This window comes from Anomaloglossus baeobatrachus, chromosome 3, assembly GCF_048569485.1.
Source record: "Anomaloglossus baeobatrachus isolate aAnoBae1 chromosome 3, aAnoBae1.hap1, whole genome shotgun sequence".
Taxonomy (NCBI): domain Eukaryota; kingdom Metazoa; phylum Chordata; class Amphibia; order Anura; family Aromobatidae; genus Anomaloglossus; species Anomaloglossus baeobatrachus.
Window position 1 is genome coordinate 408476090 of NC_134355.1, and position 15588 is coordinate 408491677.

Genomic DNA, 15588 nt, shown 5'->3' on the forward strand with positions numbered 1-15588 from the left:
GTTTCATCTATCAATTCTATCCATCTCTTTTTTTCTAGCTATGCATTTATCTATCTATGCATCCATCTATCCATGCATCTATCATCTATCTATCTATCTTATCCTATCCTATATATTCTATTCTATTAGTGCCCTGCACAGTTTCTATTCCTATAATGATAAGGGTCCTGCTTCGTAAACAAATATAACAAATCAACAAAAATTTGGACTGTGACAAAACAGGCATGCCTGAACTCTCTGTGTTAACCCTTGCAGCATGCTGCATTCAGCTTACATAGCAAAAACCTGTTGACAGATTCTCTTTTGGAGAATCTAATATTTTGTTTTATGTGGCCAGTCTAATAACATTATTTTAAAAGGTTTGATAATTCAGCAAAAAAAGTGCCCTTTATAAAACTCCCATAACTCAAAACATAAATCCCACTCCTTGTACTAAATTATTAGTAGTATGAATATACGGAATTTGGTATGTAACAATGTTGTTAACAAATCCGTACCTGACGTTGTCTGGAACATTCTGCAAGGAATCTTGCACTGATCATTTCCCACTCTATAAATATTTCATGCTTTCTGGAGGTCACAATAGTGTTTCTGCCTGGATTTTTCTTGTTATAAGTGTCAGTACTCAAAGACAAGAATACCAAGTGACCAGCAGGCCTACATTTGTCTTCTACTTTCATACCACTCTTTATTGCAATACCTCAGTCATAGGCAGTCAGCCGCAATCTTACAGTAGAATTACTTTTTGGATATATTAGTTTTGAGTATTTACTTCATAATAAATATCACCATTGGTTGTAGATTAACTATTCTTTTTGTATACTGTAATAAAGCCTTCCTTTATTTTCTCAAAACAATAGATGATTACTCCGCAACCTTCAGACAACAATCAGCAGACAAACTATAGAGATTGTAAATAGAAGGATAATATTTTCTAGCTTTTCTTCTAGAAGTAAATGACCTTGGTGGATGTACGTAAGATGGGACTTCCATGGAGGCTTTGAACCCATTATAATTGCCAGCACATCTTTAGAAAACTGATTTATACAGCAGAATGGCTATACATAAAATCCACTAAATTTAGAAGTACATGTTACTGAAATGTATGAATCATAACGGAGTTGTACTTAGGCTTTACATCACCCATGGCTCCTCTTTCTCAAAGCAGAAAATGTTTACATATTCACTTCCCTCGCTTATCCACAAGGAAATGAATACTTATTCTAAGATTGTGAGTGGTGACGGGATAATTGTGTATCCTTGGTGGCCAATTATGCATCCAGAACCAAAGAACTACTAGTCTATGTTTTCATAGATATATATATTTTTTATTATTTTCCCTACTTTATTTGATGTTAAGGTCAACTAAATAAATAGAAGCCAAATATTTATCCATAATTGATAAAGTTTGAGCATGCAGCCCCCACAATATAAATTGAAGAAAACCTGACAGCTGATTCTTGCCATTCCACCTACAATAATACATTCGCAATGTCATTGCACCAGTGTATGTTTTACTTCAAAATACCATTAAAGAATACACACTTTGAAATGCTGGCCTTGCTTTTCAAATGATGTCTGATGCAGGTATCAAGCTGCTACTCAAAGGAAGGAGGGGGAGGAGCCAGCACCGATTCCAGTAAGATAAAATCCAAAAAACTTTATTAAGTCATATTAAAAGTTATAAAGGTACAAAAAGTTCCACGATAACGCAAAAGAAAGGATACGTGACGCGTTTCTGACTCAAGAAATAAATGCACAGTCCTTAATCATAAGCTTATCACTAAGGACTGTGTTTTTATTTCTTGAGTCCGAAACACGTCAAGTATCCATTCTTTGGCGTTATCATGGAACTTTTTGTACCTTTATAACTTTTAATATGACTTAGTAAAGTTTTATGTTGCAACACAGTGAAGACATGAAACTTTGATACAATGTACTGTAGTCAGTGTACAGCGTGTATAACAGTGGAAATATGGTGCCCTCTAAATAACTCAACACACAGTCATTAATGTCTAAACCATTGGGCAACAAAAGTGAGTATACTACTAAAGTGAAAATGGCCAATTTGTGCCAAAAGTGTCAATACTTTGTATGGTCACCATTATTTTCAAGCACACACTTAACATTCTTCAGCATGGAGTTCACAAGAGCTTCACAAGTTGCCACTGGAATCCTCTTCTACTCCTCCATGATAAAGCTGTAGGGGGGAAAAAGCGCAATAGGGTCTTACCCGGTATGAGGGTAGAGAGACAGAACGGAAAGAGATACACTCACCTGGTAGGGTTGTGCCAGTCACAACCCCCTATGATAGCATGTGAGTGGTTTTATGTGGTTTAGCAGCGGCCCCGGAAAGCAGGTTATCATATAAATCAAATAGAAAACCGGTTTTAAATGCCGCGCTAAAAACCACAGATGCTGTAGATAAAGAGATTTCCTATATTTTAAATATATATATTTCATATATTATGAAATAAAGGAAACTTCAGGACTCCTCCATGATGAAATTACAGAGCTGGTGGATGTTGGAGATCTTGCAGTCCTCCACCTTCCATTTGAGGATGCCCCACAGATCTTCAATAGCATTTAGGTCTGGAGATATATTGTGCCAGTCCAGCACCTGAGTCCCTTATATTATATAGCTTCCCTCCCCCACACATCCCCTCATTACATGCATGTTATCAGGCCCTCATATTATATATCCCCCACACACACACATCTCCTCATTACATACATGTTATCAGGCCCTTATATAGCCCTCCACCCCCACACATATCCCCACATTACATACATGCTATCAGGCCCTTATATTATATAGCCCACCTCCCCACCACACACACATCCCCTTGTTACATACATGTTAATATGTCCCACACTGCACAGTATTGGAAACTGCCACCTGGCACCACAGTAACTCTCTTCTCTCCTCACTGTACATAATATTAGATGCTATCTGCATCTTACCACAAGCCCCGTGTACAGCAGGAGGAAATCACAGGCAGCAGAGGCAGAGGCAGGCGGAGCCAGCACTGAGCCCGGCCAAGGTCCTGGAGGAGCAGCCGGGAACACTCTGCAAACAGGTGTGCTCTGTGATAGGACGGACGTGGGCGCGTCCTAAACCTCATGATGTGGCCAAGCCACTATATTTAAAGGTGCAGTGTCACTGATACAGCAGTGTTGTAGCTCCGAGTGGGCCCCATCTGAGCACGGGGCTCGGGGCAACAGCACCCTAGGCCCCCCCCCCCAGAAGCTATGCTACTGGTACATACGGAATACCAATAATTTTGGCCATTAAATATTTTGTATTCTGGTTTTCAACAGTTTTCCCCTTGCATGCATTCTGTTTAAATTTCAAATGTCTTCATGCTCAAGGCTGAAGCAGCTATGATGTCTCATACACAAAAGGGAAACATTTATTATTGTGTATTTTGGCATATAAATTTTTCTTCAAATTGAGAAATTTCATTGTCTTACATACCAAAGGAAAGTATATTAATGTTTTACACCAATTACAATTAGTTTCAGAAATATTTGGGCACTGACTGAATTTTTGTGATTTGGGCTCTGCATGCCACAATTTTTTCTTTAAAATGAAGCAGGTGAAATGCAGTTAAAGAACTTTCAGGTTTATTTAAAGGGGTTGAACAAAACTATCCTGGGAAATATTTAAGAATTGCAACCATTTTTTTTTTCAAAACCTCCTCAATTAAGAGTCTCAAAATCAATTTGACAAATTTGCTTTATCATAAACAAAATGTTAATTTTTAATGCTTTGTAGAAAATCTTTTGCATACAAAGCCTGGAAGCCATGGATGTCACCAAACACGGAGTTTCCTCCTTTGTCATACTTTGCTGGTGACTTCAGTTTTGTGTAATGACTGAACCTGAACACTCTCACGGGGATGGACAAACCAGGACAAATGTAAATCCAGAAATTCATAGGGTTCAAAACAGGCTAGCATTTGCCCTAGACTAGACTCTGATTTGTTTCTAATAGCAACAACCCAACCAAATTATTGATTAGGTATGAAGTGAAAGCGTATACATATTTTTTTTTTATAAAAGTAGAAACTTTATTGATGTTAATTCAAAAAATAATTAAAACCAGGAAAACCCACAAAGTAGAGCACATGATCCCAGGATGGCATCCACAATTGATCACAAGTATTCTCAATTACAATAAACGTTTATCTTCTGTGGGGTGTTTATCTGCATAAGAGGCTTGTGTTGTTTTCCTGTTGGTGCTAAAACCACTGATGTCCGAATGTATTATTATTAAATGATTTACAAGTAAGCTCACAGGTTTTTTAACATTAACAGGTAAACGGCAATTCAAGCTCCACAGGCAATTAATTGATATCTACGGTGTATTCTACATGTGGGTTTCTTGTAGCTACATTGGAATGAGATCAGGATATTTAACTTGTGGATAAAAGTTTATTGTAATTGAGAATACTTGTGATCAATTGCGGATGCCATCCTGGGATCATGTGCTCTACTTTGTGGGTTCTCCTGTTTTTATTTGTTTTTTTGAATTAACATCAATAAAGTTTCTACTTTTATAAAAAAAAATATGTATACGCTTTCACTTCGTACCTAATCAATAATTTGGTTGGGTTGTTGTTATTGGCTTAGTTTGAAGTGTGTGTTTAATAAGGACAATTGACATTTAAATGTTCTGATTTGTTTCTACCTGACAGCAGAGGTTGGCACCAAAGTTCATGCAGAGGCACCCCAACTCATCATAGGCTGACCCTGAGTGTCTTTAATTGCACCTTAAGCTATAAACCAAGTGTGACACAAAAACAACAATAAACATAAATGAAGTGCACACAGGCAGAAGGTGAGAACAGGGCGAGGAATAAGCAAACACAGTTCTACATGAATGATGGAATACAAGAAATCAAAAAGAATAACAGAATATGTGGAAACCCACCCAAAACTAAATTAAATAACATAAGAAATAACTGGGAAGGGATTCACACAAACAATTTGCAGGAAATAGTAATAGCAATGTCTCAGTAAGATGCATGTGAGGAGTAAGTATAAATAGCCTCTCCCAAAATAAGATTGGGCAAACCAAATGAGAAAGTGCACACACCTGAATAGAAGTGAAACAGGAAGGGAAACAAAGAAAGAAAAGAGATACTTCAGCAGTTGGACCAACACAAAACTGCCTGTGGTGCAACCAAGAGGGAAACCAAAACCTAGAGATCACCAGTTTGATCCCAGGAGATAAGCTGTGACAGTTGCTTGTTTGTAAGTCTTCTTGTGTTAAGCATATGAAATGTATGCTCAATGGAGTTTACATTTGGTGCTTGACTCTGTCATTGCAGAATATCCCACCTCCTTTCCTTAAAATACTCCTAGGTTGCTTTCTCAGTATGTCTTGTGTCATTTCCCATGTGTACTGGGAAGCACAATCCAATCAACCTTGATGCATTTGGTTAAATCTGAGCAGCTGTGTACATTTCATAATTCATCCAGCTGACTCTGTCTTCATGGGTATGGACATGCATGGCTTCCAAAGGCACTGGGTCATTACTGTTTATTGATGATGGGACTGAAGTCTCTTCAGTCCCATCATCAATAAACAGTAATGACCCAGTTCCTTTGGAAGCAATGCATGTCCATACCCACAAACTGTCTCCAAAATGTTTTTCAGAGGATGTGGTGTGCTTTAGATCATTATATGTTCTAAGCCTGTTCTGTCTGTTTGTCATAAGAATGCGTTTCTAGAACTGGGCAGACTTCTTTAGATGTTTTTTGGCAGATTAAAATTTGGCCTTTCAATTTTTAAGGCTGATTAATTATTTGTACCTTGAACACTATATAAAAGTCTGTGAAGTGTATGAAATCTTCTTTTAATGGTAGACTTAGATACTGAAATATCTACCTCCTGGAGAGTGTTCTGGACTTGGGTGGATGTTGTGTAGAGGTTTTTCTTCACTATGGAAAGGCTTCTGTGATCATCCCTCACTGTTGTCTTTTGTGGATATCCAGGGCTTTTTGAGCTCCCTAGCTCAAACTAGGGAACTCTTAGTTTTTTTATTGAAGAATGTACTAAATTCTTGATTTTGTCACAGTTAACATTTCTGCTATCTCTCCAATGGATTTCTTTATTTCTCTTTTTCAAACTTATGATGGACTGTTTCTCTTCCATTGAGAGCTCCTTTAATTTCATATTGTACTGTAGATTCACAGCAACAGCTTCCAAATGCAAATGCCACACCTGAAGTCAGCTCCAGACCTTTTACTTGCTTAGTTAATGATGGAATAAAGAAGAAATAGCACATGAAGCCAATTAAAGAGCTTTTGAATAATTGTGCAATTATTTTTGGTCCGTTGAAAAAGAGGCAACTACATACTATAGAGCTGTAATTCCTGAATCTTTACTGCACTTAGGATGGGAAAACCCTCAAATTGGATTGTTACACCACCAAAGCACTTATTAGTAACAAGTTAATAACATCAGCAGCAGTATCAGCCACAAGAAAGGTGTCAAACAGTGCAATAACACGAGATCAATGTAGCACGTGAAAACTACACCATTGCCTAGTCTTCACAGTCTGCAACTGGGGTGGAAATGTCATTGTAGATCCATCACTTTTTCATCTTGACATGGGGTCTACATTTTCAAACAACAGCCACATAGGTCCCTTATATTTTGATACACACCCAAAATAAGCACACATTTGGGGGCTGCAGTCTGTAGCTGTATGGGCTGTATGCTTTATCTGTGCTAGGTATCATAAAATAGGGGGATTCTATGCCAATTTTTTTAATTAATTAATTTACGTTTACACTACTATAGAGGCACAGACAAGCATGTATGATTCCAAGCAGTCAGACACACTGTCACACAGGGGGGGGGGGGTGCGGTCTAACTGCAACCAATCACAGATGCCAGTAATGGCGGGGGAAGCAGTGGATATGCATGAAGGTAATGAGTGGCCCCAGGAGTAGCATTACAGCTGCGCGGGGACTCGTAAATATAACATTCCTGCTTCATTTTTACATTTTTAATTCCTTTCTTTTTCTTTTAATTACCCTGGTGGCTGGATCTGAATAGTTACCTTGAGTACTCTGAGAACTCCGGGCGTGGGATTGGTGCACAGGTTCTAGAGATCGCTTGATGTATTAATTGCCATCCATTGTAGCACATGCTCTTTCTGGACTTAATCTACAAGTCATACCGCTGTGCACCTGCCAAAGAAGGAGTGGAGTAGCCCGCCAGGAACAGAAATTGTCAGTTGTCTTCAGATAGGACAAGCCGCTGTTTGTTCAGTAGAGCTTTCAGGAAAATTAGCACCTACCCCAAGTACACCGCAAACACCATACCTATTCATCTTTCCACCACTACCTTGGTATTTCCGACTCATGTTTGATATATCTTTTCCCCTTTCTAACTAGCTGTTTCACAACACTAGTCTCACACCTGTCAGTCACCTGCCACTAAATTATGAATCACTACTTAGATACTGAATAGCAATTTTGAGCAGCACAACAGATTTGGTACTATTTAGAAGCTGAAATAGCAATTTTGAACTGAACAACAGATTGGCTCTAGTTAGATGATGTAATGGCAATTTTGAGCTGGATAACAGATTTGGTGTTATTTAGAGACTGAAATACAATTGTGGGCTGGACAACAGATTTGGAACTACTGTATTTAGATGGTGAATTAGCAATTTTGAGCTGGACCACATAATTACCAGTATTTAGATGATTAAATGGCAATTTTTGGCTGCATGACAGATTTTACAATCTCTATATAGATTATGAAATAGCAATTTTTGGAAGGACCACAAATTAGCAATCACTAGATGTCGAAATGCCGATTTGTGTCACACAAAGTTCCCTACTGCAAGCCCTTGCACTTCCTCATTCTACACTATTGGTCTCTCAACTATCAACTACCTGAAATTAAGCCCAGGGGCTAAGCTAACTATCTGCCTAGCGGCAGCAGCAGCATTGGCAACACCGTTCCTAAGCTGTAGCAATCACAAAATTACGTACACTCTTCATTTTTTGAATGCAGAGAGACAGGTGTCTAAAGCCCGCTTTACACGCTTCAATATATCTCACAATCCGTCATTGGGGTCAAGTTGTAAGTCACGCACATCCGGCATCATTCGTGACGTATTTGCGTGTGACACCTACGTGCGATCAAGATTGAACGCAAATACGGTGATCGCATACACGTCGTTTATTGCTCATACATTGGACGTTTTGTTGTACGAACCTAGTCAATTGAAACGTGTGACATCCCTCATACGATTTTGATGTCTGAGGCTATGTGCGCAGGTGTGCGCTCTGAACCGCAGATTAAAAAAGGTCCGCTTCAGAGCGCAGCTGAAAAGCTGCGTTCTGAAGCGCCTCACAATGTCTGTCATTCACTAATCTCTGTCAGTCGGTCACTATCTCTATCCCTCTCTCTCTGTCCATGTCAGTCTATCCCTCTTACCCCCTCTCTCATACTCACCGATCACCGGCGCGGCGCTGCACGGCATTCACACTGCTCTAGCGGCTTTTACTATTTTGAAAAAGCCGGCTGCTCATTAAACAATCTCGTATTCCCTGCTTTCCCCGCCCACCAGCGCCTATGATTGGTTGCAGTGAGACACGCCCCCACACTGAGTGACAGGTGTCTCACTGCACCCAATCACAGCAGCCGGTGGGCGTGTCTATACTGTGCAGTGAAATAAATAATTAAATAATTAAAAAAAACGGCGTGCGGTCCCCCCCAATTTTAAAACCAGCCAGATAAAGCCATACGGCTGAAGGCTGGTAATCTCAGGATGGGGAGCTCCACATTATGGGGAGCCCCCCAGCCTAACAATATCAGCCAGCAGCCGCCCAGAATTGCCGCAGACATTAGATGCAACAGTTCTGGGACTGTACCCGGCTCTTCACGATTTGCCCTGGTGCGTTGGCAAATCGGGGTAATAAGGAGTTATTGGCAGCCCATAGCTGGAACTATATAGCTGCTCTTAAAGTCTCCGGAGAGGGAAAGGGGTGCCGGAGGGAGGAGCAGAGTGGAACAATATAACTGAGCACAGACAGACAGCAGACAGCAGCTGCAGAACTAAAAGGCTCAGCATACTCCATCCAGGACTCTATGCAGGAGTTTTTTGCACCCCAAAAAAATGACGTGGGCTTCACCATATTTTTGTATGCTAGCCAGGTCCAGCAGGCATCTACGGGCTGCCCCCAACCCCCAGCTGTCTATTTGTACCCGGCTGGGAACCAAAAATATAGGGAAGCCCTTTTATTTTAATTATTTCATGAATTTCATGAAATAATTTTAAAAAAAAATGACGTGGGCTTCACCCCATTTTTGTGTCCAGCCAGATACAACTAGGCAGCTGGAGATTGGAATCCGCAGCACAGGTTGGCCCGAGCTTTCTGGGCCCCTCTGCTTCAAATTGCAGTCCGTAGCTGCCCCAGAAAATGGCGCTTTCATAGAAGCACCATCATCTGTCGCTGTATCCAACTCTTCCAGCTGCCCTGAAGACGGTGGCTCGCTGGGAAATAATGGGTTAATCCAAGCTTTGTTTTACTAGCCAGTATTAAGCCAGAGATTCTTAATGTCAGGCAAGTTTGACACGGCCATTAAGAATCTCCAATAAAAGGTTAAAAAAAAGAGACCACACAGAGAAAAAATATCTTAATTGAAATAAATACACAGACACACTTAGAGACTCCATGTTTATTACTCCCTCTCACCCCCCCACGATCCTGGTCTTCTGTCTTCTTTCTCCTTCAATCCATGCAGCTCTTCCACATCAGACAGTACCGCATGGGAGGAAGACGCTGCTGCTCTCGTGCAATCTAATCACTCAGTGAATGAGCAGAGGCTGTGGAGTGTAAGCGGTGATGTCACCGCTGCCACCATTGCTATTGTAATCTTACATGCGGGTTACTATAGAATTGGTGCTCCGATCACCTCATTCCCGGCGCCGGAGGGCCAAGCATGTGTCTAAGCATCTCGCCGGTACAACGAGCACCGCGTACCGGAGAGATGCACTGACAGGACCTAGCATGACTTTTAGCCATGTGACCAGTCTGTAGCCAATGAGATAATAGACACGTGACTGGTCACATCGTATGACGACATCACGGGAGGTCCTATCATTAGTGCTGGTTACCGGGATGACGCAACGATGATTGGAAGGAAAAGCGGTGGGAGACAGAGTGCAGGACGCATCGCGGGGACCTGTAAGTGTAATGGCAATGTTTATTAACTGTATGTGTACATGTATAATGTGTTTGTATGTGTTTGTGTTTGCCTGCCATTGTTTTCAATGGGGATCGAAGGTGTTCGTCAAACGTTCGTCGAACGTTCCCCAAACTGAGCCGCCGTTCAATGAACCAAACCAAACTCGAGCACTAGGGGGGTGGCTCAACACTAGTCTTTACTTCAGCTCTGCTGTTAAGACTAGGGCTGAGTGGATCCGAACTGTAAAACTCCGGGTCCATGCGGTTTCAAAGATTTATGGGTGCCGGATCCGGATCCGTAATTCCGGGTGCACGATCCAAATCCGGCACTGGGGAAAATAATTGAAAAATAAAGAAAAACAGAAATAAAACAGCGTTTCATACTTACCGAGACTCGGTGTCATGGCTGCACACTGTTTCTGAGTCACGCATTCACTTCCTGTACTATGCATCATATACACACAGCTTTCCGTGTTTTCCCTGCCTACTGGCCGTCCTCTCATTTGTGATTGGTTGCAGGCACATGCACCCCCAGCCTGTGACAGTATCTCCTTGCCGTGCAGTCATTGCGGCTGTCATTGTCTGCACAGCCAGCAGTTGTGCTCTATGGCCGCTGGCTATGTAGCAGAGCTGAAGCAGTGTGGGACCTCGTGTGAATTACGCTGGGCCTGCAGGGTGTTGGAGCTAATAAAGAGGTGAAGGAGGGTGTGCTTTTTGTACTTTATTCCAAATAACGGATTTCTCTCTGTGCCTGTGTTTATTTACATTCATTTACAGGTTAGAGTGATGCAGGTATCTGATAGACACCTGTGCAATTACTAACCTAGGGTTTAGTAGCAGCTTTGCGCTGCTATTAACCCCTTATTACCCTAATTGTCACTGCTCCAGGGCAACCGATACATCTAATAGATGCGGCAATTCCGGGCAGCTGCGGGCTGAGAATACCAGCCCCCAGCCGGCATTATCATGGCTGGGGATGAAAATTAGGGGGAACCGCACGTAGGGTTTTTTTTTTAATTATTTATTTAAATATAAAAAAAAAAAAGCTGCATCACTGGCACAGCCACACAGTTCTGACAGGAGCATCCATGTGTTTCTAGGTACATGCACGCTCATGTTCAGAAAGCGTCAGGCTGTGTCGGCTGATGTCATGTCAGACTTGTACGAGTCTGACAGCACATCACCGCCACAGCCGCACACTTCTGTCAGGAACGTGCATGTGTTTCTGAAAGACATGCACGCTCACCATACTGACTCTCAGACACTTGCACTGCTTTGCGTATCTAGCTGCAACCAATTACACGCTCTGGTGGGCAGTCAAAACAATGAATGTTGAATTGACAGCTCCAGAAGGGAAAAGCCTGACCCAGAAGGAGTTTGCTGCTGTGAGATAGCCTCGGGTGAGTATACCGCGCGCGCTCCTACCCCCCTATCTCCTCCACAAACATTTTTAATCTCTGGATTCTTTTCCCCATAGACTTATATGGGCACCGGAATCCAGAGCGGACCCAGATTTTATTTTCAATCTGGCAGAGATCCGCCGGTCCCGGATTTTGGCGGATTTGAAAATTACTTTTTTTAAACAAAATTTTGTTTGCAATCAATGTCCTACATTTATGGGAACATTTTGCAGTATGGTATCCCTGTATATACTGAAATTGTAAATGTCGTAAGGAAAGACGATCCAGGAGGATTTTTTGGCAGGCTTTGAAGATTGTGAATAGTGTAAAATGCAATTCATTTGTCAATCTGTGAAACAAAAGGTTGATAATATCATGGTTTGAGCCTGTTTAGCTGCATCTGGGCAAAGGATGTCTTGCTATCCTTGACGGAACATTGAATTGTGAATTTTATCAGTAAATTCTAAAGTAAAATGTCAGGACATCTGTTCATGAGCTGAATCTCAAGAGAATGTGGGTAATGCCGCAAGACAATGACCAAAAGCACACAAGATGTTCTACAAAGGAATGGTTAAAGAAAAAATAAAGTTAAGGTATTTGACTGGCCAAGTAAGACTCCTGTCTTTAGTCCTGCAGAAGTGTGGTGTACTTAATTATATGTACCAATGTCCAACTGGGGGGTCTGTATGTAGGGGAGACAGGAAAACAGCTCAGAACAAGGATGAATTCTCATCGCCACACAATTAAAGAAAAAAGGATAGATCTACCTGTGACCGAACATTTTTGTAACCCAGACCACAGCATCATGGACATGAAATTGCTGGTATTAAAAGGAAATTTCAAGTCCCAGAGAGACAGGAGAGTCTGGGAATACAAACTTATGATGACCTTTGATACAGTCAGAGCAGGAATGAATGTGTCAGATGGATTTATGTATTTTTACATTAATTATGAAATGTGCTCCTCAGAGCATCTGGGGCATCACAACTCTGGACCAGACCTTAATGAGATGTCAATAAAATTTTCACACTCCTTATCTATGAACTGGTGCAATATTTACTACCACAACTGATTGTCCCCTTCCTATACTGATAGTTCTGCTTCACATAACTTGTCTTATTTACTGCTCCATTTATGTCCTGTGCTGTATAAATAGGTGACTCTTCAGATTTTGTGTTATACCATGCCTGACGAAGAGACCTGAGGTAGTCTCGAAAGCTTGCTATTATTACAATCTTTTCAGTTAGCCATTAAAAGGTATCAACCACTGAGGACGCTCAGTTCTTTTAAACAATTTTAATATTTTTGACTAATTTGTTTGATTTGGTTTCTTTATTTACTTTAAGGACTTGTGTGAAAATCTGATGATGTTTTGGGTCAAACTTGGGAACAGAAACGTGGAAAATTCTTAAAGGGAACTAACGAGCAGGATTATCATATATAAAGTAAAGCCAGTGCAACAGTGCTAGGATGCTGAATGTATGCATACCTTTTGTGCAGAGATTGGATATTTTATTTCATACATATGTGCAAGTAAAGTTCCAGCAATACACTGCTATTTGATTGACAGGTGCAACAGGAAGGGAATATGTGGGTGAGGTCTTGGTATCTAGTCCTGTTCCTTTCTGCCTGTCTGGGTTTCCTCCTCTTGTCGCCATCATAGACGTTAATTCTGGCACATGCAGACAGACACGGGTGGGAATAGAGCAAGACCCGACCCACATATTCCCTTCCTGTTGCACTTGTCTATCAAATAGCTGTGCATTACTGGAACTTTATTTGCACATATTTCTTAAATAAAACATCCAATATCAAAACAATAGCTATGCTTACATTCAGCATCTTTTTTACTAGCAGCCAAAGAGGAATTAACAAAATCTAAAACTTAGCTTTTAATTTTTTATACTATAAAAACAATGGTTAAGGAAACCCATAAAAAACATGCTAAGTGCTTATAAGTGCCCCAAAAGCAATGTGTATGTAAACAGTCTAATGGACATAAAACATTCATACCTCGTCCATTATGGACATTATTAGTGGAGTGTCAACTTTAAATAACTGACCTCATCCCAGGGCCTACCTCTTGTTGTTTTTTTTCACTAGTTCTATGCCTTGGAAGCTGATAATATGCCTATTGCCCCCATGGACCGTATTCACGTTTCGCTATGGGAGTGTCTCTTTTATGTATGATGTCACCTAAATTATCTCCGCGGCATCTTAATTCTCTTTTAGTCTTTCCAACATATTGTATCTGTTTTGCAATTGATGAAATTCCTGATGTGAGTTGGGGTGCAGTAGAGCTCAGTAAAGTAATTAGGGTCAGAATAACTGACGGAGAGATGCATGGAGCCTTCACACAGACTGATGACTTCATAGGAGGGCACATCATTGGATGGGTGAGACCGTTTCAATATTAAGATCACCACTGTGATTTCTTGGGACCTGTAGCACCATAATTGATGTCACCAACTAACCGTGAGCCACCATTGTGGCCTAGAAATATATATTCTATTGTAAACCATTACTATGGTTTGGTGACACATAATCTTGTGATAGGAAATGTTTTCTGAGTTTGAATACTCTACAAGTATCTGATGATTGGCCATAGGATTAATACATGTGCCATGTCATATCAGGATCATTGGTCCTATCAGTGAGATTGGTGGCAGGTGGGAGTGTTGATACTTCTTAAAAGCTCCCCTCTCTCCTCTGTGATTTTGGTCATTGTATACAGGATTGGGTGGGGGTGGAGGTCAGTTATTAAAAGTTTACACTCCACTAATAATGTCCATAGTGGAGGAGGTGTGAATGTTGTATGCCCATTAGTCTGTTTACATACACTTTTTTGGGGATACTTATAAGCACTTAGCACATTTTTGTGGGTTTTCTTAATCATTTTTTTATGGTATAAAAAATTAAAGGCTAAGTTTTAGATTTTATGTTAATTCCTCTTTGGCTGCTAGTAAAAATTTCTGATATATGAGGATTTGGAGCAAAACAGTTATTGTGATTGCAGTTTATTTGCTATTTGAGTATTAAATTCAGCATCCTAGTGCCAGTATAGCACTGGCATTGCTTTATATATGAAAATCCTGCTGGTTAGTTCCCTTTAAGTGTTTACAAATTTTCAAGCGCCACAATAACCAAGCCCATGTTATAGAAAACCATATATAAAAATGTAACATAATTTTTCAGACTATAAGACACACCTGAGTATAGGAAGCACTATAGGATAATAAAGAAAACAGGAAAACATTTTTCCTGATGACAAAAACTTCTCTGAATTAGTATTAAAGGGGTGGTTCACCCATTTTTTTTATTTTCTGTCGAAGTTCTACTTACAATTCTAGTTATTTTCTCCATTGGCTTGTATTTCCATTTCTGGCACTGAGCGGCGCTATGCTGCACGCTCAGTGCCTGTCACATGACCCCCTGGAGCTATGGCCGCCAGCATCCTCTGACGTCCCGGCATTTCCGGGCTCTCAAACAAGACGGGTACGTCACAAGATGCCGGCGCCACTCAGATTGAGTGACAGGGCTGTGGGCGGTGACTACTGCACGTCACAGCTCAGCATCGAGGGGAGGATCCGGAGGACGTCACTGTGGAGCCGGCGTCCTGCAGATAGTGAGGCACGGGGCGCCAGTGTGCAGTTCCGGTGGGGGGGTCTTCAGCTGAATCCCCCCCTGCACGTAAGTATGTGATCACACTGTCCACCCACCCGCTCTGCTGCGATGTCAGGAGAGCGGCCGGTGTCGGGCAGTGTGATCATCTGCTCCTCCCAGCAGCAAGACACTGATAGGCATGTCACCGCTGTGCTCTGCCACCTGTCCTGCTGCATGGGACCAACTGTCTGCACTCTGTCACCTGCACCACAAGTAACAGAGTGGAGACAGTTGGTGACAGAGCACCTCTGCCCCCCCTCTTCTTTCCCCACTCTCTTCTCCCCCCCTCTCTCTCTTCTCCCCC

The 15588-nt window shown here is 41.3% G+C and overlaps 1 protein-coding gene across 2 annotated transcripts in view; it reads right to left on the bottom strand.

Annotated features, from left to right (window-relative positions):
• MLIP (muscular LMNA interacting protein) overlaps window positions 1-15588 on the bottom strand; it is a 551953-nt gene that overhangs the window by 392676 nt on the left and 143689 nt on the right. The gene's annotated exons all lie outside the window — the stretch shown is intronic.